Raw genomic sequence first — 27,110 nt, forward strand, 5'->3', positions numbered from 1 at the left:
TACAGAAAATGTTTGCTGACTGCTGCTCTAGAGGTTCTTTGTGATGCTTCAAATAATGGGGAGAATAGATGCTTCCATCAACAGTACAGAGAAACTGGATAACCAACAGCATCAAGACTCAGGCTACTCAAAGTCCTTTGTCTGGAAAGGAAAGGAATAAAATTCTCATATGAACACTCTCTAAAAAAAATCCCTTGAAAATAATAGCTATTTAGTCTCAGGTTAAGATAAGGCAAGAATCATGGATAGTGAGAAAATCACGTATGTTTTTAGACATGGTCTCCTAAGTTAATATGAGTCTAATTGCTTATTCAAGGGATCATTTTGTGTTAAGACACAAGTCAGTCTCTAGAAATGGAAGGCGATTGCGATTTTCATGTTCTCAATTAGTTCTCAGAGTTTAACAGTCTTTTCTTCCTCAACATAATTTCCCTTATTAAAGTACTGATGACCGACAAGTAATTTAAGCCAACAGGAGAACTTCTAATTGCAAAGCAACATGGCTATTTCTTTCAGGCCCACAGGCTCCCTTCTGTTTAAGGTGAGGCTCAAACTCTGAAATAGGTATGATATCTGTTCACCATCATTAAAGGTACTGCTTTGATTATGTCTTATGAGTGTTTAGACATCCATCTACGAAAATCAGAGCTGAGATTTTCAACACATTCATTTGGGTTTTCCTGAAAGAGCTTTGAAAGATGACTTTTAATCAATAGCAACTTAGCTATATATTTTTTTAAATGACCTAGAGGTAAAAATATTCTTCTGAAATCTATTTTATTCAAGCCATACATCTCCTCAGCCTGAATGTAACTGACTCATTTTTGTTTATGTTTTATGAAATAATAATGTTCCAGACAGTGGGTAAGAAATGCTTATTTGCCCATGGGTCACACTTCAGAGCTTATATGCACCCTGATGGACAGGAGAGGGAGCTTCAATTTGCTTTTAAAAAGCAAGATAAAAAAAGATAAAGGAAGGGAAACAGCATTCTCAGTTGATCAGTTTGATCACTTTTATAGATTGCTTGTCAGAGGGAGAAAAGAAATCATAGACATTGCTTCAAGTTTTCAAAGGATTAGCATTGGACTAAGTTGTTCCCTAAACCCCTTCTTCCCATTATACCTCAATTATTTGACTTTTCTGTTAGCAAACGCCAATCACTCCCAGATGTCCTTCATTATCAAGTCAAACCATTTTCCTTCTCAAACCTTAGAATGCAGCATTTCCCAAGGCTTACTGATGGTTTTAAGGGGAACCAAACTTTCAGATAAGATATTTTATACTTTGAAAATCCTTTTAAGAACAGCATGCTGTAAGTATGTGATATTAATTCTTTCTCCATCACACACAGATAAAGTTGGGGGAGTTTTGTCTACTATAATCAGGGGAGCTTTTTCTGTTACAGTAACCCTTTCTGACTATGATGTAGCTTCCGACTGTTCACCAAATAAAGGGGAAAAAAGAGCTTTGACGCTGTAAGTCACAACTGTCATATACTGTTAAAAACTGCAATAATGACAGGTGACGGATGACAGGTGACATATGTTAAATTATTTCTGCACATCAAATTAACTAGATTTGCTCTTTTCAGATGGACATCAATGCTGATATTTTGTAGTTCAGTGTATATGTTTAGTTCAGTGTGTATGCAACTCAAATCCAAAGTACTATAAAACAGAAAGAGCTAGTGTTTATGCATTTCTATTTAGAAATGTCCAAATTCAAGGTAAATATTTGCACATCAATGCAGGCTAATCAGGCATCCTTATTAAGTGGTAAAGCTAGTGCTTTACTCAAAGTTTAACATGGAATGGTTAAAGGCAAGGACAACTTTCAGATGCCCTTATCAACATATTAGCCCCAATTGCATTTTCCAAATATGTTATCAAAATGGTAATTCTGTGCTTTCCTTTCTGTAGCTGGACTAGGTTTCATAAAGGTAGAATTATTACTATAAATATATTGGGGGGAAACTATTTCAATTACTGGGAGAATATGTAACTCCAAGTCTATTTATTTCAATTTATTCAACTGTCTTGATATATTCGTGCACAGAACTTTATAAAGAATGAATAAATTCACCTTGAAATTGTACCAATTGACTTTGGCTGGGCTAGACTCTGAGAGGAATCAGAGTACCTTTTTGAAATAGGCCTTGACAATACTGATCAAAACAAAGAGGCTATTCATTTATTAAACTGACAGCTCAACCCCAGCTTCAAGCTTATGGGATGATGGGGCCTGGGGTGTTAGTCATGGCCTGGGGTGCTGGCCTCTACCAGATACATTTTTGCTACTCACACACTCAGAGCCTATATCCGATGGTGTGACATTTCCTAGGGCGCTGGCAGCTGTTCAGATGTCAAGCAGCTGGTGTGAGAACTGTCATCCATTCTAGGTTATTATTCCATGAGTGACATGTTAGCCCCCAGAATTTTTTCATAAAACCTATTGGTTTCCCTTTAGTTACTTACAATCTATCAGAAATTTCAGCAAAGAGATATGTTATGGATAACAACTCTATTAAAGCAAAATTGAGCATGCAACCATCAGGCCAGATAATAGTGTCTATTATTACAGGGTTGTGAAACTTGTTACTATAGTTAATGGACCAAATGTTGTGAATAAATCATTTATTTTGAAAGTGATAGTGAACCCAACTTTCCATTTACTAATGTAAAAGATTAAAGCACTGTAATGCCATTCTGGATACTCTCAGAATGCTGCATAAACCAGAATAATATTGGGTATGATAATAAATGTGAGTTGGGCACACAGAAACATCACTACCTACCCATGTGTGACCATCCAAAAGCTGTAAAATTATAGGAAATGGCAAAACCATGATAAACATGGCAACAGTACATTAAGGTTTCAGCCATCTAAAGCATTATCTTGGCTTTTTAAGTACATTTAGCAACATTTTAGTGAAAGCTTTCTCTCTTGGAACACTGGTTATTCTATGCTAAACCAAAGGCTTTCTACTTCTAAGAATATTCTGTTTTAAAATCAATACTAATTCACTAAATACAAGTTCTGAACCAGCGTAAGTTGGTGTCAGAATGTGATCGTTGTTGGAAAAAGAGTAAAGTATCTTTTTAAAAAAATAAAATAGTCTGAAAAGAATGAAGTTGATTAAGGATCAAAATGCTTGTATAAAACCTTTAAATGAGGATAGGAAAGCATAACAACACTCTTAACTAGAGGCTAGACATCCCCAGAGCTTATAGAACATCTCAAGTCCCTTCAAAAGACAAGCTTACTCACATTTACTCAAGATGGCAAAAACAAGTTTATAAATGTAAAGCCCTTTTATAAAGCTAGAACAATGTGCTATGATAAACATATAGATGCTAATATTGCTAATTTCCATTCTTTCATATCATGCTGAACATTCACATGCTCCTTCATGAACACACAAGTATTCACCATCATATAGTTGAATTTATTTTATTTTTCCCTAGATTCCTCTTGAAACTTTTGTAACATTATAAATTTCCCCCAAGATCAAGGGGACAATCATGTGACCTGGGTTTATATGAATCACTGCCTTGCAAACCTCTAAATGTGGCATATGATTCTAATAGGGCCAAATTTAGTCCTGAAATTCTAATATGAATTAGTGAGGCTGTAAGTCATTCTCCTTACTGTACTACAGAGTGGACTTCTCTGAAAAGTAACTGATTACAGAATGAAAAACAAACACGGAAAAGAACCTGGTGACATACACTGAGATCTAGAATTTATCCTTATCTGAAACTAAACATACCTTTCAGTTATGTAAGCAAACAAATTCTCTATTTCATTAAGCCAATTTGCAATGATTTTGTTATTTGTACCTGACAAGTGTTTAATTTTTATTAAGTTCTCTTTTGAGAGTTCTTCTACAAACTGTGTTTGGAAAGGAAAAATATTAAAATAGATATATGTCAATATTTGACAGATTTCACCTACATTTTTTGCCTGTGCTTTAAGAGAAAAATATACTTTAAAATGGTGCTAGATAACTGAACATCCAGATGCAAAAAAAGAAAAATGTACCTAGACACAGAGCTTATCCCCTTTACAAAAATTATTTCAAAATGGACCAAAGTCTTAAAAGCAGCTAAGGACAAAAGACAAGGTATCTTCAAAGGACTGACATCTAGAATGAAACTGACTTACTAGAAAAACAAAATCCAGAAAACAATGGAATGCTATTCTTCAAAAATCTGAAAAATAAATGAATAAAAATAAATAAAGCCATTTATACAGAATTCCACATCCAGCAAAAACATCTACAGAGAATGAAAATGAAATGCAGATATTCTCAGATAAAAACAATAAATAATAAAAAGGAAAACCTGGGAGAATTAATCACCATCAGGCTTGCAGTAAAGGATATTTTGAATAGAATTGTTCAAGTGGAAGTATATTGAGCACAGAAGGAAGCTAGAATGAAGGAAGGCAAATAATAAAGAGTGACTAAGTACAAAAACAATCTTAAAATGGATCACAGACCCAAATGTAAAAAACAAAACATAAAACTCCTAGAAGCTAACATAGGAGAAAACCTAGGAGACCTTGCGTATGGTAATGACATTTTAGATACAACACAAAGACATGATCCATGAAAGAAATAGTTGATAAGTTAGACATCATTAAAATTTTGACAATGTCTGTTCTGTAAAAGATAATGTCAAAAAATGAGAAGATGACCCAAAGACTGGGAGAAAATATTTATAAAAGACATATCTGATAAAAGACTGATGTCCAAAGTATGCAAATAGCTCTCAACAACAATTAAAAAAAAAAAACAAAACCTTATGGGCCAAAGACCTTAGCAGACAAGAGATAGAATATGCAGATGACATGTAAACATGAAAATATATTTCATGTCAAATGTCACCAGGAAATTACAAATTAAAATAACAGTGAGATACCAGAACATACCTATTAAAATGGCCAAAATCTGAAACATTGGCAACAACAGTGCTAGGTGAAGAAGCAGCACTATCAGAACTCCCATTTGGTTACTGGCTGGAATGCAAAAGGGCAAGGCCAATTTGAAGACAATTTGGCAGATTGTTACAAACTTAAACATACTCTTATCATACAATACAGGAATCCCACTCCCTGGTATTTATCTACATGAGTTAAAAATTTTTGTCACAGTCTTAAGTCCTTACAAAAACCTACACATGGACATTTATAGCAGCTTTATAAGTAGGGATGAGTAGACTAAGCACAGAGGGGTTTTAGGGCAGTGAAATTACTCTGTATTTTTTGAAAATACCATAATACCACATAACATGTTGTTATATGTATGCAAGCATGCTAAGTCACTTCAGCTGTGTCTGACTCTTCATAACACTATGGACTGTAGCCCTCCAGGCTCCTCTGTCCATGGGGTTCTCTAGGCAAGAATACTGGAGTGGGTTGCCATGCCCTCCTCTAGGGGATCTTCCTGACCCAAGGAACAAACCCAGATATCAAGTCTCCTGCATTGGCAGACGGGTTCTTTACTACTAATGACCTGGGGAGCCTCACATTTTGTTACACATTTGTCCAAGCCCACAAAATGTACAATGTCAAGAGTGAATCATAATGTAAACTATGAACTTTGAGTGATTATGATGTTTGGGTGTCAATATAGATCCATCCATTGTAACAAGTATAACTCTGGTGGAGAATGTTGATAATAAAGAATAACGGAGTGGGTTCTCCTCCTCCAGGGGAATATAAATATATTCTCACTTTTATAGTTATTTTTAATATCTTCTTTAATCCTACCTTTTCTTTGAATGTTTCTACTACTTAACTATGATAACTGTTGCCTAAATATTTTTTGCTTGTATTTTGGTTTCTTGATCAGATGTAATATTTAATGAACATGAAAGTGAAGTCACTCAGTCGTATCTGACTCTTTGCAAACCCATGGACTGTATGTAGCCTACCAGGCTCCTCCGTCCGTAGAATTTTCCAGGCAAAAGTACTGGAGTGGGTTGCCATTTCCTTACTATTTAATACTAATCAAAGAAACACAAGCTGGAATCAAGATTGCTGGGAGAAATATCAATAACCTCAGATATGCAGATGATACCACCCTTATGGCAGAAAGTGAAGAGGAACTAAAAAGCCTCTTGATGAAAGTGAAAGTGAAGAGTGAAAAAGTTGACTTAAAGCTCAACACTCAGAAAACGAAGATCATGGCATCTGGTCCCATCACTTCATGGGAAATAGATGGGGAAACAGTGTCAGATTTTATTTTTGGGGGGCTCCAAAATCACTGCAGATGGTGATTGCAGCCATGAAATTAAAAGACGCTTACTCCTTGGAAGAAAAGTTATCACCAAACTAGATAGCATATTCAAAAGCAGAGACATTACTTTGCCAACTAAGGTCCGTCTAGTCAAGGCTATGGTTTTTCCTGTGGTCATATATGGATGTGAGAGTTGGACTGTGAAGAAAGCTGAGCGCCAAAGAATTGATGCTTTTGAACTGTGGTGTTGGAGAAGACTCTTGAGAGTCCCTTGGACTGCAAGGAGATCCAACCAGTCCATTCTGAAGGAGATCAGCCCTGGGATTTCTTTGGAAGGAATGATGCTAAAGCTGAAACTCCAGTACTTTGGCCACCTCATGCGAAGAGTTGACTCATTGGAAAAGACTCTGATGCTAGGAGGGATTGGGGACAGGAGGAGAAGGGGGCGACAGAGGGTGAGATGGCTGGATGGCGTCACCGACTCGATGGATGTGAGTTTGGGTGAACTCCGGAAGTTAGTGATGGACAGGGAAGCCTGGCATGCTGTGATTCATGGGGTCGCAAAGAGTCAGACACTACTGAGAGACTGAACTGAACTGAACTGAATCACTAAAACAACATCAGAATTTTTCATTTGATTATTCTCATTGTTAGATTTTTCCTATTACATATTGAATTATAGTCTTTGAAATAAACATATGTATGTATATACATAGATCTTTGTATGTACATATGTATATATAGAGATTTTTGTTGTTTGTCAATGGAGAGGAAAAAGAATAGAGAGAAAGAGAAAAACATACAGAGGGAGAGAGCACCATAAGCTAATACTTGCTGAAATTTAGGCTATGGAGCTTCTCTCTTCCTTAATTTTAAAGTATGCTCTAATTACAGGAGGCAAAGAAGAGGAGGAACACATTAAGGTATTTGCATCTACTTTAAGTCAAAGGATTTAACTGTTTTTTGTTTTGTATTTTTAAAGGAAGGAGTGATGCTAGGATGAGGCAGTAGAAGAGTTCATAAGCTTCTTTGACCCCTAGTCTTGTGTGATGTTCGATGTTATTAACTGGTATCTGCTAAACAGAAATAAATTACCATATGAGCAACCACGGTTTTGAAACCATGAAGTGCACACAGAAGGGAACAGTTACATTAACAAATGTGTTTATCTTCTGTATACTATGTAATATTAGCATGAGATAGAATGTTGCAATATATTTGTAATTTTTCACTTTGTCCAAAATTTAAAACAAACTCAGATTATTGACTCAGGTAAAAGTGATTATCTATTTACAATCCAATTCCATTTTAGATTTCATGCAGTCTTCATAATTACTTTGACCAAAGTGAGGAAAATTCAGCTTATGAGGATTCTTTTTTATTTTCTTATTTAAGACCAGACTAGGAAAGTGGCCATTTCTTACAATTTTGTTTATTCTTATATTACTAACAAATTATATATTATATTTTTAATAATTGGATCTTGTAGAATCAGGCAAAAGCTTGATATTTTCTCTATCTTTTTAAAATATCCAGCTGATGGGAGTCTGATTTTTTTTCTGTTTTCAAAAGTCTACACCAAAATCCACACAAATGTCTTGTTTCACATCACAATGAAAATAATTCAACTAGGAAAAAAATCCCTTTTTATGTGTATGTACAAAGTACTCATTTGTATCAGAGAAGGCAACAATTCTGTGGGGAAAAAATGTGATTTCTAAAGAATCTTTCATATATTTTTAGCTTAGATCCTTATTTATCAAATACAAGGTTCCATGCATATTCCTCAGGAAATAAAGGGTATGAAACATCTCTTTATCATTTAATACTACCAGTTGACTTGTCTTGATTTATGTTATTGAAAATACTGTTTCCTATTTACCACTTCCAAACATTTATCTTCCTTTCTGTTCCTTTTATTTTTGTCATTTGTTTCCTTGTTTGCTTGTTTTGTTGTTGTTGTTTTTTATAATTTTATGTTTTTTAGAAAGAAGAAATAATTGAAAAATTTGAAAATGTTGTGTGGAGCTGAATAGCTAACCTACAGTCCCATCTTCATATCCTCTTACTCTTGAGAGAGAATGAAACTTTCCATATTCTTTAGATAACAAGATTTTCCTTTCATACTGCTGGTTTTTATTTCCCGCTCCTCAGCAAAACTGCTGATCAAGTGACAGATTCCATTTAAAAAGCTTAAGAGCACATTTTGTTGGTTATAACTCTGGAAAGTGTCCCCAGTTTACTTTAATTGTCTTCTCTTAGGGGGTAGCAACCAACTGACAGTGATATCAGAAGTGTTTCCTATTAGAGCAATGCATTTAGATTCTCCAGCCTTCTCAGACATCCCATAAACAAGTGATAATGGACAATCGGAATTAAATTGATACCATTTTTGAGTTGCTATATGAACAGCAGGACACAGACTTATTACTTAATTAACAGAATACCAGCTGATAGAAAAAAGCCAACATTTTTTCTAATTTGTGGACTCCAGAAGAGTCCCTTGGAATTGATTCCTTTATCTACATACTTGGATTAAAGCATGCCACGGTGAAATGAAAAACACGCTTCATATACTTAGCCTGCCAACATGTTCCCTTTCTCCTACTTAATACTACAGATATGAATTATCCATTATTTACTTGTAACTAAAGATTGAAAAAAAATGTGTACATAGTTTCATAGCTGCTACTACTTATGAAAAAGGAAAGAAATATGTCCTTGCTTAAAAAAAAAAAAAAAACAAAACATTTTCTACATTCACATTAAACTAATTTCCCTTCTGAATTCAGTATAAGGAACCAGGAGTAGATTGGAAGTGAAAACTTTTTTAAAAATTCAGTAATTCTAAGAGGTATATCAAATATTCAAATTCAGTTCAGTTCAGTTATTCAGTCATGCCCAACTCTTTGCAACACCATAGACTGCAGCACGCCAGGCTTCCCTGTCCATCACCAACTCCTGGAGCTTACTCAAACTCATGTCCATCGAGTAGGTGATGCCATCCAACCATCTCATCCTCTGTTGTCCCCTTCTCCTCCCACCTTCAATCTTTCCCAACATCAGGGTCTTTTCCAATGAGTGAGTTCTTCACATCAAGTGGCCAAATTATTGCAGTTTCAGCTTCATCATCAGCCCTTCCAATGAATATTCAGGACTGATTTCATTTAGGATGGACTAGTTGGATCTCCTTGCTGTTCAAGGGACTCTCAAGAGTCTTATCCAACACCACAGTTCAAAGTCATCAGTTCTTTAGTGCTCAGGTTTCTTTATAGTCCAACCATCACTTCCACACATGACTACTGGAGAAATCATAGCTTTGAATAGACAGACCTTTATTGGTAAAGTAATGTCTCTGATTTTAATATGCTGTCTAGGCTGGTCATAGGTTTTCTTCCAAGGAGCAAGTGTGTTTTAATTTCATGGCTGTAGCCACCATCTGGAGAGATTTTGAAGCCCTCCAAAATAAAGTCTGACACTGTTTCCACTGTTTCCCCATCTATTTGCCATGAAGTGATGGGACCAGATGACATGATCTTTGTTTTCTGAATGTTGAATTTTAAGTCAATTTATTCACTCTCCTCTTTCACTTTCATCAACAGGCTCTTCAGTTTTTCTTCACTTTCTGCCATAGGGCGGTCTCATCTGCATATCTGAGGCTATTGATATTTCTCCTAGCAATCTTGTTTCCAGCTTGTGCTTCATCCAGTCCAGCATTTCTCATGATGTACACTCTATATAAGTTAAATAAGCAGGGTGACAATATACAGCCTTGAGGTACTTCTTTCCTGATTTGGAACCAGTCTGTTCCATGTCCAGTTCTAAATGTTGTTTCTTGACCTGCTTACAGATTTCTCAGGAGGCAGGTAAGGTGGTATGATATTCCCATATATTGAAGAATTTTCCAGTTTGCTGTGACCCACACAGTAAAAGGCTTTGGCCTAATCACAAAGCAAAACTAAATGTTTGTCTGGAACTCTCTTGCTTTTTCGATGATCAAACGGATGTTGGCCATTTGATCTCTGGTTCCTCTACCTTTTCTAAAACCAGCTTGAACGCCTGGAAGTTCACGATTCATGTACTGTTGAAGCCTGGCTTGGAGAATTTTGAGCATTACTTTACTAGCGTGTGAGATGAGTGCAATTGTGCGGTAGTTTGAGCATTCTTTGGGATTTGCCTTTCTTTGGGATTGGAATGAAAACTGACATTTTCCAGTCCTGTGGCCACTGCTGAGTTTTCCAAATTTGCCAGCATATTGAGTGCAGCACTTTCACAGAATCATCTGTCAGGATTTGAAACAGCTCAACTGGAATTCCATCACCTCCTCTAGCTTTGTTTGTAGTGATGCTTTCTAAGGCCCATTTGACTTCACATTCCAGGATGTCTGGCTCTAGGTGAGTGATCACACTATTGTGAATATCTTGGTCATGAATATCTTTTTTGTACAGTTCTGTGTATTCTTGCCACCTCTTCTTAATATCTTCTGCTTCTGTTAGGTCCATACCATTTCTGTCCTTTATCGAGCCCATCTTTGCATGAAATGTTCCCTTGGTATCTCTAGTTTTCTTGAAGAGATCTCTGCTGCTGCTGCTGCTGCTGCTAAGTCGCTTCAGTTGTGTCCGACTTTTTGTGACCCCATAGACGGCAGCCCACCAGGCTCCTCTGTCCCTGGGATTCTCCAGGCAAGAACACCGGAGTGGGTTGCCATTTCCTTCTCTATGAAGAGATCTCTAGTCTTTTCCATTCTGTTGTTTTCCTCTATTTCTTTGCATTGATCACTGAGGAAGGCTTTCTTATCTCTTCTTGCTATTCTTTGGAACTCTGCATTCAGATGCTTATATTGTTCCTTTTCTCCTTTGCTTTTTGCTTCTCTTCTTTTCACAGCTATTTGTAAGGCCCCCTCAGACAGCCATTTTGCTTTCTTGCATTTCTTTTCCATGGGGATGGTCTTGATCCCTGTCATGAACAATGTCACGAACTTCCGTCATGAACTTCCATCCATAGTTCATCAGGCACTCTATCTATCAGATCTAGGCCCTTATATCTATTTCTCACTTCCACTGTATAATCATAATGGATTTGATTTAGGTCATACCTGAATGGTCTAGTGGTTTTCCCTACTTTCTTCAATTTAAGTCTGAATTTGGCAATAAGGAGTTCATGATCTGAGCCACAGTCAGCTCCTGGTCTTGTTTTTGTTGACTGTATAGTGCTTCTCCATCTTTGGCTGCAAAGAATATAATCAATCTGATTTCGATGTTGACCATGTGGTGATGTCCATGTGTAGAGTTTTCTCTTGTGTTGTTGGAAGAGGGTGTTTGCTATGACCAGTGCATTTTCTTGGCAAAACTCTATTAGTCTTTGCCCTGCTTCATTCCTATTCCAAGGCCAAATTTGCCTGTTACTCCAGGTGTTTCTTGATTTCCTACTTTTGCATTCCAGTCCCCTATAATGAGAAGGATATCTTTTTTGGGTGTTAGTTCTAAAAGGTCTTGTAGGTCTTCATAGAACTGTTTAACTTCAATTTCTTCCACGTTACTGGTTGGGGCATAGACTTGGGTAACTGTGATATTGAATGGTTTGCCTTGGAAACAAATAGAGATCATTCTGTCATTTTTGAGATTGCATCCAAATACTGCATTTCGGACTCTTTTGTTGACCATGATGGCTACTCCATTTCTTCAAAGGGATTCCTGCCCACAGTAGTAGATATAATGGTCATCTGAGTTAAATTCATACTTTCCAGTCCATTTTAGTTTGCTGATTCCTAGAATGTCAATGTTCACTCTTGCCATCTCCTGTTTGACCACTTCCAATTTGCCTTGATTCATGGACCTGACATTCCAGGTTCCTATGCAGTATTGCTCTTTACAGCATCAGACCTTGCTTCTATCACCAGTCACATCCACAGCTGGGTATTGTTTTTGCTTTGGCTCTATCCCTTCATTCTTTCTGGAGTTATTTCTCCATTAATCTCCAGTAGCATATTGGGCACCTACTGACCTGGGGAGTTCCTCTTTCAGTATCCTACCATTTTGCCTTTTCATACTGTTCATGGAGTTCTCAAGGCAAGAATACTGAAGTGGTTTGCCAGTCTCTTCTCCAATGGACCACATTCTGTCAGACCTCTCCACCATGACCCGCCCATCTTAGGTGGCCCCATGGGCATGGCTCTTTTTCATTGAGTTAGACAAGGCTGTGGTCCGTCTAGTCAAGGCTATGATTTTTCCAGTGGTCATGTATGGATGTGAGAGTTGGACTGTAAAGAAAGCTGAGTGCCAAAGAATTGATGCCTCTGAACTGTGCTGTTGGAGAAGACTCTTGAGAGTCCCTTGGACTGCAAGGAGATCCAACCAGTCCATTCTGAAGGAGATCAGCCCTGGGATTTCTTTGGAAGGAATGATGCTAAAGCTGAAACTCTAGTACTTTGGCCACCTCATGTGAAGAGTTGACTCATTGGAAAATACTGTGATGCTGCGAGGGACTGGGGGCAGGAGGAGAAGGGGACGACAGAGGATGAGATGGCTGGATGGCATCACTGACTCGATGGATGTGAGTCTGAGTGAACTCTGGGAGCTGGTGATGGACAGGGAGGCCTGGCGTGCTGCGATTCATGGGGTCTCAAAGAGTCGGACACGACTGAGCGACTGAAATGAACTGAACTAAAGTGAATGAAGATAATGGTGACCTCCTTCAAAGATCCTGTGCACACACTGCAGCACTGGGTGCCTCGGAACCTGGATGCCACCGCCATCCCACGCCTCCACAAGAGACTCTTGGACACTCACAGGCCAGTCTAAGTCAGTCTCTTAGGGGGTCACTGCTCCTTTCTCCTGAGTCCTGGTGCATACAAGGTTTTGTTTGTGCCCTCCAGGATTTTTTTCCCCCAGTCCTGTGTAAGTTCTGGAGGCTCTTTGGTGGGGTTAATGATGACCTCCTCCAAGAAGGCTTATGCCATACCCTGGTCTGTGGTACTGAGAGCCCCTGCCCCTGTGACAGGCCACTGCTGACCAGTACCTCCACAGGAGATGCTCAAACACTCAAAGGCAGGTCTGGCTCAGTCTCTGTGGGGTCTCCTGGTGTACACAAAGATTTTATTTGAGTCCTTGGAGCATCTCTGGTGTGTATGGGGTTTGATTCTAAATACGATTTTGCCCCTCCTACCATCTTGCTGGGGTTTCTCCTTTGCCCTTGGACATGGAGTATCTTTTTTTGAATTTAACATTTATTTAGATTTAATATTCAAATTAAATTTTGTAAAAACATTATTCTGTTGTTCAAATCTCCTACTACTGTCTAGTGGATGACTGAATGATACAGAACTAGTAAGTAATTTCTCACATGTATGATCACCATCTGATTTCTTCAGACTCTGTTTTAAACCTAAACTCTGTGAGGACGCTGGGCTTCCCAGGTGGTGCTAGTGGTAGAGAACCCACCTGCCAATACAGGAGACATAAGAGACGTGGGCTCAGTCCCTGGGGAGGGAAGATCCCCTGGAGAAGGGCTTGGTAATCCACTCCAGTATTCTTGCCTGGCGAATCCTCTGGACAGAAATCTGGCAGGCTACATAGGGTCGCATAGAGTCAGACACGACTAAGCAACTAAGACATACATACACACATGTATTAGAACTTTAAGCCACAGAATGGTCAATTAACATGACTAATTGAGTCAGCTGGGTTCGTACACTTTAAAACGTCATACAGTGTATTGAAATGAAAAGTAAGAAAGCCTCTAGTGCTATATTTTGACTGAGAACAACTAATTTACTTGGGAGAAAATGGTTGAATCTTGATTTTTGTCTTCTCAATTTTGTCAAGCTCTTTGTTTAAAGCCTACATTTATACAGTAAAATGGACAGTTAGAAAATGCCACAAATTTCATGTAACTCATGTTTTTATTATTGCTTTGTTTCCTTTTACATTCAAGAAACTATATGTAATATGAAGTAAAAACAATAGAATTGATAATACCCAAAAGACATGGGGAATATGTAAAGATGACTAAACTATTTGTTGTTGCTGCTGTTTAGTCACTGTTCAGTTGCTAAACCATGTCTGACTCTGTGACCCCACGAACTGCAGCACACCAGGCTCCTCTGTCCTCCACTGTTTCCAGGAGCTGGCTCAAATTCATGTCCATTGAGTCAGTGATACTATTTAAACATCTCATTCTCAGTTGGCCCATTCTCCTATTGCCTTCAATCTTACTGACCATTGGGTCTTTTCCAATGAGTGGGCTCTTCACATCAGATGGCCAAAGTATTGGAGCTTCACCTTCAACATTAGTCCTTCCAATGAATATTCAGGGTTGATTTCTATTAGAACTGACTGATTTGATCTCCTTACAGTCCAAGGGACTCTCAAGAGTCTTCTCCAGCACCACAATTAGAAAGTATCAATTCTTTACCAGTCAGCCTTCTGGACCAACTCTTAAATCCATACATGACTACTGGAAAAACCACGGCCTTGACTATAGGGACTTTTGCTGGCAAAGTGATATATCTGCTTTTTAATATGCTCTCTAGGTTTGCCACAGCTTTCTTTCCAAGAAGCAAGAGGGTTTTTGTTTCTTTGCTTGTTTTAAATTTCGTAGCTGCAGTCACCGTCTGCAGTGATTTTAGAGCCCAAGAAAATAGAACCTATCATTGTTTCCACTGTTGCCCTTTCTATTTACCATGAAGTGAAGGGACTGCATGCTATGATGATTTAGTTTTCTTTTCAATGTTGAGTTTCAAGACAGCTTTTTCACTCTCACACTCATCAAGAGTCTCTTCAGTTCCTCTTCACTTTCTACCACTAGAGTGGTATCATCTGCATATGTGAGGTTGTTGAACTTTCTCCCAACAATATTGATTCCAGCTTGTGATTCATACAGCTGGCATTTCACATGATGTACTCTGCATATAAGTTAAATAAGCAGGTTGACAGTATATAGCTGTGTCATATACCTTTCCCAATTTTGAACCAGTCTAATAAATCTTTGTGAGCAATAGCCTCCATACCATTAATACAAATGTATGGAAGACCTTTACAGAAATAGTTAAAATCCTTGTTTCCCTAAGCATATCTGTTCTTTGACAGCTTTAACTTGAAAGCTGCAACATCATTGCAGTATCTGTCATCATTATAATATGAAGTTGCATAAACTGCTTATGATTTTAGGTTAACTGTTTTCTTCTAAGAAAGGGGTATATAATAAATTCTTTAAAATGTGCCAAATGTTAAAATATAAAATGAAATAAAGTGAGGAATGAAGAAAATTATTTATCAAATGGAACAATTATTTACTAATTATTCACTTTAAGCTTTTAAAATGTGGTACAGTGTTTGTATTTGTAATAACTCTTTCATTTTTCATATGAAAGCATATCCATAAATATTTGTCTAAGTAAAGACCTGCACTGTGTACAAATGACTGTTGAAATTGAGTGCTTGGAAAAAGATCTTCAATGTTTTCACTGAGAAATAATGAAAACATATTTGATAAATAATTCATTTACACCTGCTGTGCATAATAATCACTCATGATGTTGGAGCTCTTTCTGAAATAGTTCACCAAATAAGTTGTCCTTTGCAGTGTTGTTTCCAGTGAAGAGACTTGAAAGTTTGTGATATTTCAGTAAGCATGTTGGTCTAGGAAGTAATACAATAAAATTACTCCCTGAAGCTTTGTGTAAATGATTTTATCTTAAATGTGCAAATGGCTTGGTCAAGGTTTAAATAAAAATTCTGTGAAAAGAATAGCATTATGCAGACCCTAAATCAAGCTACACTTTTTACTTTCTTCAAATATCTATTGATGTGGCATATTAAACATATAGACTGTTTTTAAAATAGATGTGAAAGAAAGTATTATTAAAGTATTATTAATATTATATGCCTAAGCTTCCCAATGGGTGGTCTTCTAAGAAGCCTCAACTAGGAATGTGCTAGAAATGCAAATTCTCAGTCTCTTCCTCAGATCTACCACTGTATCAGAAACTCTGAGAGTGACACCCAGTGATCTGAGTGTAACAAATCCTGCAGGGAATTTTGATACTTGTTCAAATTTAAGTATTCCCAGTTACATTATGAGGGTGCCATATTGGGGGTGGGGGGCAAAGATTTCTATACTATTAGTATGTCATAAATATTTAGCATGTCTTGAAGATTAAGAATTTATGAAACCAACAATATACACAAACATTTCCATTTACACTTGAATGTGAAAAAGTATTTTTGTAACTTTATATTTAAATAATTTTCATATAAGCAGACACTAAGTCTTTTCACCTTTCATTTACAAAACTTTTTTTTTTTTTTTGTATTTCACATTTCATAAAAATCTGCCTGCAATGCAGGAGACCAACCAGGGTTAGATCCCTGTGTTGGAAAGATCCCCCAAAGAAGGAAATGTCAATCCATTCTAGTATTCTTACCTGGAGAATTCCATGGACAAAGAAGCTTGGAGGGCTACAGTCATGGGGTCTCAAAGAGTCAGACACAACTGAGAGACTGACTTTCACTTTCAAGAATATATATTTTAAGAGGGTTCTGAGGAGGTACAAATATATAACATTTTTCACAGTAAAAAAAAAAAAAAAAGACCTTTTTTTGTTTCTTTTCTGTGTTCAGCTATTGAATATAATACAGTTCTTTCATACTTTCATAATATTTATATTGGTGCAAGATCAAATAATTGAGATTTCCTGTACTGGAGGGTTAATAAAAAGAATCATGACTCATACACAAACAATGAGATTTTTAGATGAAATAAATTGAGATAAAATGTAATAAGATTCCAACAAATTCAAATAAAGGAGAGCAGAAATTATCCCTTTATTCTGATCCTGAACAGAAATTATCCGTTTATTCTGTTTTGAACAGTTACTCATTAGTTTGGAATCTATATTCCTTAGGCATTTACTTAGTAGAAATTATTTCTTCCTACCCAAACATGCTTTCCCTTACACTAATGTCACTGCTAAAATAACTTAGAAATTTCTTTTCTAACAATAACTGTTTTCAACAAATCTTAGGGTGAATAAATGAAAGAGGTTGCCCTAGCAGTTGCCAAGTTCTGGGATATCTTTGAGGAGTAAAGACTGTTAATATGCATATATTGCTTACTACAGTTATCTAGGGTATAAAAACTGACTTGGTAGCTACTAGTAATAGATGATAATTAAAATTATGGAGTGACTGAGACTCGGGGAAAATAGAGCTAACAGAAAACCTAAGACAAAAAATGTAGGTGCTCAATAACAGAAAAAAGTCAATAACAGAAAAAAATAATAAAATCAGAAAAATACAGGAATAATAAAAATTGTATTAAAAGCAAAATGCCAGGCTAGATGATCACAAGCTGGAATCAAGATTGCTGGGAGAAATATCAACAACCTCAGATATGCAGATTATACCACCCTATTGGCAGAAAGCAAAGAGGAACAAAAGAGCCTCTTGATGAAGGTAAAAGAAAAGAGGGAAAAAACTGGCTTAAAACTCAATATTCAGAAAATTGACATCCAATCCCATCACTTCATAGCAAATAGTAGGAGGAAAAATGGAAACAGTGACAGATTTTATTTCCTGGGCTACAAATCACTGTGGAGAGTGACTCTAGCCATGAAATTAAAAGATGCTTGTTCCTTGGAAGGAAAGCTATGACAAACCTAGACCTGTTAACCCTAGCATATGAAAAAGGGAAGACATTAGTTTGCCAAGAAAGGTCCACATAGTCAAAGCTATAGTTTTTCCAGTAGTCATGTATGAATGGGAGAGTCGGACCAGAAAGAAAGCTGAACTCCAAAGAACTGATGCTTTCAAACTGTGTTGCTGGAGAAGACTCTTGAGCATTCCTGGGAAAGCAAGGAGATCAAACCTATCAATCCTAAAGGAAATTAACTCTGAATATTCATTGGAAGGACTGATGCTGAAGTTCCAATACTTTGACCACCTGATGCTAAGAGCCAGCTCATTGGAAAAGACTCTCATGCTGGGGGAAACTGAGGGCAAGAAGAGAAAGGGGCAACAGAGGATGTGATGATTGGATGGCATCACCGACTCAATGGACATGAGTTTGAACAAACTCCCAGAGATAATGAAATATCTGTAAGCCTGGCATGCCACAGTCCACTGGGTCACAAAGAATCATATACAACTTAGCAACTGAACAACAAAAATAAAAGCGATTGGGTTATAAGACAAATTATTGTTTCATTGCTATAAGAGTGGCATAAAGAAAAAAAAAAAGTGAAGGAAATAGAATGGAGAGTCTCAAAAATCAAACCTAAACAGGAATTTGAAAAAAGTGAGAGCAAAATGTTGAGCAGAAACTAAATAATAATTACTATTTTTATGCATTTCAGAATTTTATAACCATAAGAGAGAAAATTTTCATAACAGCATGAGAACTTCACTGAATAAAGTGGAGCCTAAATTTAAGGGTGATATAATATATAAAAGGCTGATATTGTAGAGTTAACCTCATTAGATGTATTTTATCTATAAGTCCAGTATACTTTCTAATATCTTAATTGGGCTTAATAGCCAAACACTTCATATATGCTTGTTATATAAAGTTAGATATAATCCTCCCTAATAACTGAGACTTGAACCAGATGTTCTGCTAAAACCAGATTGAAATCATTCCAAGCATCTTTTCTGACTATAATGCCGTAAGATTAGATCTCAATTACAGGAGAAAAACTATTAAAAATTCCAACATATGGAGGCTGAACAACACACTGCTGAATAACCAACAAATCACATAAGAAGTCAAAAAAGAAATCAAAATATGCATAGAAATGAATGAAAATGAAAACACAACAACCTAAAACCTGTGGGACACTGTAAAAGCAGTGCTAAGGGGAAAGTTCACAGCAATACAGGCATACCTCAAGAAACAAGAAAAAAGTCAAATAAATAACCTAACTCTACACCTAATGCAACTAGAAAAGGAAGAAATGAAGAACCCCAGGGTTAGTAGAAACAAAGAAATCTTAAAAATTAGGGCAGAAATAAATGCAAAAGAAACAAAAGAGACCATAGCGAAAATCAACAAAGCCAAAAGCTGGTTCTTTGAAAGGATAAATAAAATTGACAAACCATTAGCCAGACTCATCAAGAAACAAAGGGAGAAAAATCAAATCAATAAAATTAGAAATGAAAATGGAGAGATCACAACAGACAACACAGAAATACAAAGGATCATAAGAGACTACTATCAGCAATTATATGCCAATAAAATGGACAACGTGGAAGAAATGGACAAATTCTTAGAAAAGTACAACTTTCCAAAACTGAACCAGGAAGAAATAGAAAATCTTAACAGACCCATCACAAGCACAGGAATTGAAACTGTAATCAGAAATCTTCCAGCAAACAAAAGCCCAGGTCCAGATGGGTTCACAGCTGAATTCTACCAAAAATTTAGAGAAGAGCTAACACCTATCCTACTCAAACTCTTCCAGAAAATTGCAGAGGAAGGTAAACTTCCAAACTCATTCTATGAGGCCACCATCACCCTAATACCAAAACCTAACAAAGATGCCACAAAAAAAGAAAACTACAGGCCAATATCACTGATGAACATAGATGCAAAAATCCTTAATAAAATTCTAGCAATCAGAATCCAAAAACACATTAAAAAGATCATACACCATGACCAAGTGGGCTTTATCCCAGGGATGCAAGGATTCTTCAATATCCAGAAATCAATCAATGTAATACACCACATTAACAAATTGGAAAATAAAAGCCATATGAGTATCTCAAAAGATGCAGAGAAAGCCTTTGACAAAATTCAACATCCATTTATGATAAAAACTCTCCAGAAAGCAGGAATAGAAGGAACATACCTCAACATAATAAAAGCTATATATGACAAACCCACAGCAAACATTATCCTCAGTGGTAAAAATTGAAAGCATTTCCCCTAAAGTCAGGAACAAGACAAGGGTGCCCACTTTCAGCACTACTATTCAACATAGTTTTGGAAGTTTTGGCCACAGCAATCAGAGCAGACAAAGAAATAAAAGGAATCCAAATTGGAAAAGAAGTAAAACTCTCACTGTTTGCAGATGACATGATCCTTTACATAGATAACCCTAAAGACTCCACAAGAAAATTACTAGAACTAATCAATGAATACAGTAAAGTTGCAGGATAGAAAATCAACACACAGAAATCCCTTGCATTCCTATACACTAATAATGAGAAAATAGAAAGAGAAATTAAGGAAACAATTCCATTCACCATTGCAACAAAAAGAATAAAATACTTAGGAATATATCTACCTAAAGAAACTAAAGACCTATATATAGAAAACTATAAAACACTGATGAAAGAAATCAAAGAGGACACTAATAGATGGAAAAATATACCATGTTCATGGATCAGAATAATTAATATACTGAAGATGAGTATACTACTCAAAGCAATCTATAGATTCAATGCAATCCCTATCAAGGTACCAATGGTACCTTTTTCACAGAGCTAGAGCAAATAATTTCACAATTTGTATGGAAATACAAAAAACCTCGAATAGCCAAAGCAATCTTGAGAAAGAAGACTGGAACTGCAGGAATCAACCTGCCTGACTTCAGGCTCTACTACAAAGCCACAGTCATCAAGACAGTATGGTACTGGCACAAAGACAGAAATATAGGTCAATGGAACAAAATAGAAAGCCCAGAGATAAATCCATGCACCTATGGACACCTTATCTTTGACAAAGGAAGCAAGAATATACAGTGGATTAAAGACAATCTCTTTAACAAGTGGTGCTGGGAAAACTGGCCAATCACTTGTAAAAGAATGAAACTAACACTTTCTAACACCATACACAAAAATAAACTCAAAATGGATTAAAGATCTAAATGTAAGACCAGAAACTATAAAACTCCTAGAGGAGAACATAGGCAAAACACTCTCCGACATAAATCACAGCAGGATCCTCTATGATCCACCTCCCAGAATATTGGAAATAAAAGCAAAAATAAACAAATGGGATCTAATTAAAATTAAAAGTTTCTGCACAACAAAGGAAACTATAAGCAAGGTGAAAAGACAGCCTTCAGAATGGGAGAAAATAATAGCAAATGAAGCAACTGACAAACAACTAATCTCAAAAATATACAAGCAACTCCTGCAGCTCAATTCCAGAAAAATAAATGACCCAATCAAAAAATGGGCCCCCCCCAAAAAAAAAAATGGGCCCAATAACTAAATAGATATTTCTCCAAAGAAGACATACAGATGGCTAACAAACACATGAAAAGATGCTCAACATCACTCGTTATCAGAGAAATGCAAATCAAGACCATAATGAGGTACCATTTCACGCCAGTCAGTATGGCTGCGATCCAAAAGTCTATGGGCAATAAATGCTGGAGAGGGTGTGGAGAAAAGAGAACCTTCTACACTGTTGGTGGGAATGCAAACTAGTACAGCCACTATGGAGAACAGTGTGGAGATTCCTTAAAAAAACTGGAAATAGAACTGCCTTATGCCCCAGCAATCCCACTGCTGGGCATATACACTGAGGAAACCAGAATTGAAAGAGACACATGTACCCCAATGTTCATCACAGCACTGTTTATAATAGCCAGGACAGGGAAGCAATCTAGATGTCCATAAGCAGATGAATGGATAAGAAAGCTGTGGTCCATATACACAATGGAGTATTACTCAGCCATTAAAAAGAATACATTTGAATCAGGTCTAATGAGGTGGATGAAACTGGAGCCTTTTATACAGAGTGAAGTAAGTCAGAAAGAAAAACACCAATGCAGTATACTAACACATATATATGGAATTTAGAAAGATGGTAATGATAACCCTGTATGCGAGACAGCAAAATAGACACAGATGTATAGAATAGTCTTTTGGACTCTGTGGGAGAGGGAGAGGGTGGGATGATTTGGGAGAATGGTATTGAAACATGTATAATATCATATGATGAAATGAATCACCAGTCCAGGTTCGATGCATGATACTGGATGCTTGGGGCTGGTTTACTGGGACGACCCAGAGGGATGGTACGGGGAGGGAGGAGGAAGAGGGGTTCAGGATGGGGAATACATGTATACCTGTGGCGGATTCATGTTGATGTATGGCAAAACCAATACAATATTGTAAAGTAATTAACTTCCAATTAAAATAAATAAATTTATATAAAAAAAACTTTAAACAACTGAAGGCAACATTTGATTTTATTTGATCTTAAAAATCCATGTATATCTTTTGACAACAGGGCCTTTTTATTGTAAGTGTTGCTAACAAGCTGTGAAACTTTCTCAATTGGTTTAGAAAGTAATTTAATCACCACCATCCCAACCATGGCACAGTCTTAGTGATCAACTAAATACTGGTCATGAAAGCCAATTAATCCCACCCTTGAAAGCTCTGTTTGGCAGGTACATTAGAGATGCATTAGAGATGGCTACTTGGAGAGACCATGTAGGAGATTTGCATGCAACGGTGCAAAGACGTCTCCTGACAGAATGTAAAGCTGAGAACTGCCTTCACGAGTTTAGTCTCTCTGAGTTTTTGTTTGTTGATTTGGTTTGGTTTTTAGTTTGGTTTGTCCAGAGCAGCGGTGCTGAGAGCTGCTGTTGTGAATGTTTGTTTCTGCAGAACTGCACACCTGATTGACATGTCTTGATACTAGTAATTTGCCTTGGTGCAGTGCATTGTCACTTATGGAGGTAACCTTGACCACAGCTCTGGTTTGTTAGTATGTACAGTTTTTCCAGATCGTTCACCCCAACAATCTATTAGGTGTTTCTGAAAGAAGATACTGAAATTTAAATATATTTTCTTTAAACCTTTTTATTGCAAAATATCACTTGTAAAAAATATAGCATAAAATTTTATCATAAATACTTGTGTATTCATCATTTAGATTAAGAAATAGAGCATTGCAAGCAACCTAGAAATCCAATCCCATACTCCCTCCCAGCTATCCACTCCCAACAGCTAAATGATAACTGAATTTCATAGCAGTCACTTTATATATTCTTTATAATTTATACAAATCTAGCTTAAAACTCTAATACCCACTTGCTTAATTTTTGAAATATGTATAAATGATATTATATTCTTTTATGTCTGGTATCATCCAACCAATATTATATTTGTAAGGTTTAGTCATATTGCTCAGTGTAGCTATAGACCTTTCATTTTCATTAATTTATGGCACTCTATTATTTGCATGCATGACAATTCCATTTATCCAAATGTTCTACATAATGTTGCTGTGAATATTCTTGTACATGTCTCTTATACCTATTATTCTTTGCTACATATCTAGGGGTATCATTTCTGGAGGGGGAAATGGCAACCCACTCCAGTATTCTTGCCTTGAAAACCCCACTGATAAAGGAGTCTGGAGGGCTACAGTCCATGGGGTTGCAGAGACTCGGACATGACTAAACGACTGAGCAGGAGTATAACTGCTAGAAAATGGTGTATGCAAACATTCACAATTAGGAGAGAGCACCACATTGATTTCCCCTTACTCTATCTTCTGTAATGTATGAGAGCTCCCGGGGTTCTACACTTTTGCCACAGTTTTACGTTTTAACCGTTTCAATGGATACATAGTGGTGTCTCATCAGGTTTTCCTGAATACCAGTAAGATTTAAGAATTTTTTCAGATTTTTATTCGACATCTGGATATCTTACGGGATATCTTTCCCATGTTTCTTACAAATTCTTTTGGGTTATTTTCTTATTAATTAGTAGCAGTTCTTTGCATATTCTGGATACTAGTCCTTTGCCTGTTTATGTATTGTAAATAAATTCTCCCACTTTGTGAACTTTTTTTTTTTTCATTTTACTGGCATTGCTTGAAAATAAGTTCTTAAATCTAATGTCCAATTTATCAATATTTTCTTTTATGGTTTACATTTTGTGTATCCTATTTAAGAAATATTGCCCCATTCCATTATAAAGATATTCTTCAATAGTATCTTTTAGAAGTTTTGTTATTTCCCACCTAAATTTATAATTTCCTGGAATTAATTTTTCAATATGGTACAAGGTAGCAATCAAGTTGCACTATTTTCCATATGGAAAATCAACAGCTGCACCAACATTTGTGAAGACAATTTTATTACTTATTGTTATACATTACCACTTACAGTTGAATTGGGTCCATATATGAACAAATCTACTTATTCACTGTAGTATTTTATGTTCAACTGATTATTTATTCTTGCAGAAATGACACGTTTCCTTTACTGCAATGTGATATCAGTTCTGATATCTGATAGAGCATGTCCTCCCTTTTGCCCTTCTTCTTTGAGGCAGAGTGTAATGGCTATTATTAGCATTTGGCATTTTCATATCAGTTTTAGGGTAGGTCCATCATATTCCATAAAAACCCTCTACTGGAATTTTTATTGAGATTGTAGTGACTCTAAAGGTAAACTTAGGGAAAATTAGAATCTTTGCAATAATGAATGTTTTACTCCATAAAACATGATAGACACAGCAATATATTTCCTTTACATTCTCTCAATAATGTTTTGTAGTTTCTTCCAGAGAGGTATTTCTCTTTGTCTGCTAGACTTATTATTTGATATGTTCTTTGTTATTTTAAATGATACTGTTTTAGAATTTCTTTTCCTTTGCAATTGAGTTTTATGATTTAACTTGCAAACAGAAAATCTGCTAAAGTAGTTTACTGATTTTAATACTTTATTTGTATTCTTTTGTTTATACCTATACATTATCATATGTGGATAAAGAAGATTCCTTTTCAGTTCCATTCTTTTTGTTCCTTCTTTTAGCTTGGTGAACTGTTCAAATCTCCAATAAGATTCTAACAGCTGGTAGTAGCAGGTACCTATGTCTCCATTTTAAAGGGATGACTAAAATATGGTTTTACCAGTAGTCATGTATGGATGTGAGAGTTGGACTATAAAGAAAGCTGAGCATGGAAGAATTGATGCTTTTGAACTGTGGTGTTGGAGAAAGCTCTTGAAAGTCCCTTGGACTGCAAGGAGATCCAACCAGTACATGCTAAAGGAGATCAGTCCTGGGTATTCATTGGAAAGACTGGTATTGAAGCTGAAACTCTAATACTTTGGCCATGTGATGCGAAGAGCTGACTCTTTTGAAAAGACCATGATTTTGGGAAAGATTGAGAGCAGGAGAAGAAGGGGACGACAGAGGATGAAATGGTTGGATGGCATCACCGACTCAATGGACATGAGTTTGGGTAGGCGTCAGGAGTGGGTGATGGACAGGGAAGCCTGGTGTGCTTCAATTCATGGGGTCGCAAAGAGTCGGACAGGACTGAGTGATTGAACTGAACTGAACTGAAAATTTTCAATATCAAGCACTATGTTTGTGATAGCACTTTTTTTTGTCACATTCATTTACTAGATTGAAGGCATTCATTTTATTCTTGATTTTCTACTTTTTTAAAACAATGAGTATATATGAAATGATGTAAATTAAATGTTATCAAATATTATCCTGTAACATTTTTAAGATGACATAATTCTTATTTTTCCTGTTAATGTTACATTAATAGATTTTCTGATATTAAACTAACCTTACATTCTCCAAATAATATTAAACTAGTTATGAGGTCGGAGAAGGCAATGGCAACCCTCTCCAGTACTCTTGCCTGGAAAATCCCATGGATGGAGGAGCCTGGTAGGCTGCAGTAAGTGGGGTCGCTAAGAGTCAGGCACGACTGAGTGACTTCACTTTCACTTTTCACTTTCATGCATTGGAGAAGGAAATGGCAACCCACTCCAGTGTTCTTGCCTGGAGAATCCCAGGAACAGGGGAGCCTGGTGGGCTGCCGTCTATGGGGTCGCACAGAGTCGGACATGACTGAAGTGACTTAGCAGCAGCAGCAGCAGTTATGATGTAGTACCCTTTTTAGTAACTTCCTAAACTAAGTTTGCTAATATTTATTAGATTTTGAATTCTATATTCATACTTAAGATAGGCATAAAAATGTCCTTTCCGGAAGTGTTCCGTTATCACAACATGAATTGAGAAGCATTTGTGCTGTGGGCTTTTTATTCCCCCTAGAGGGTTTTGAACAAAACTAAATTATTTATTGCTTATATATTTGTTCACCAAACGAAAGCATCTAGACCTAAATTTTTGTTTTGCATGGCTTTGTAATGTTTTCCTTAAATTTGAAGAAAAAAAGTTTGTTGAAAGGCTTTTAACTAGGGATTAAATTTAGTCAGTATTTATAGGATTACTCAAATTACTATTTCTACTGTGTCGGCTAAATTGCCATATTATTGATTTCAAGATTTCATTACATTCTCTTATCTCATATATTTCTGAGAACTTTTCTATTAAAGTTTTATCTTTTAAAGCAGTTTAGTTTCACAGTAAAATCAAGGACATACAGAGACTTCTCATATACTCTACCCTCACACATACATTTGTTGTTGTTTAGTCCCTAACTAATGTCTGACTCTTTGAGACTCCATGGGCTGTAATGGCTCAGTGGTAAAAAAAAAAAAAAAAAAATCTGCCTTGCCAAGCAGGAGATGCAGGTTTCAATCCCTGAGTAGGGAAGATCCCCTGGAGGAGAAAATGGCAACCCACTCCAGTATTCTTGCCTGAAGAATCCCATGGACAGAGGAGCCTGGTGGGCTACAGTCCACGGGGTCACAAAGAGTCGGACATGACTTACTAACTAAACAACAACATACATGCAAAGCCTCTCCCGTTATCAACAACCCACACCAGAGTGGTCCATATGTCGCAACACATAACAACCACCCAAAGTCTATAGTTTATATTAAGGTTCACTCTTGATGTTCTATAGGAGAAGGCGATGGCACCCCTCTCCAGTACTCTTGCCTGGAAAATCCCATGGATGGAGGAACCTGGTG

Source organism: Oryx dammah, unplaced genomic scaffold, assembly GCF_014754425.2.
Source record: "Oryx dammah isolate SB20612 unplaced genomic scaffold, SCBI_Odam_1.1 HiC_scaffold_5, whole genome shotgun sequence".
NCBI classification, from domain to species: domain Eukaryota; kingdom Metazoa; phylum Chordata; class Mammalia; order Artiodactyla; family Bovidae; genus Oryx; species Oryx dammah.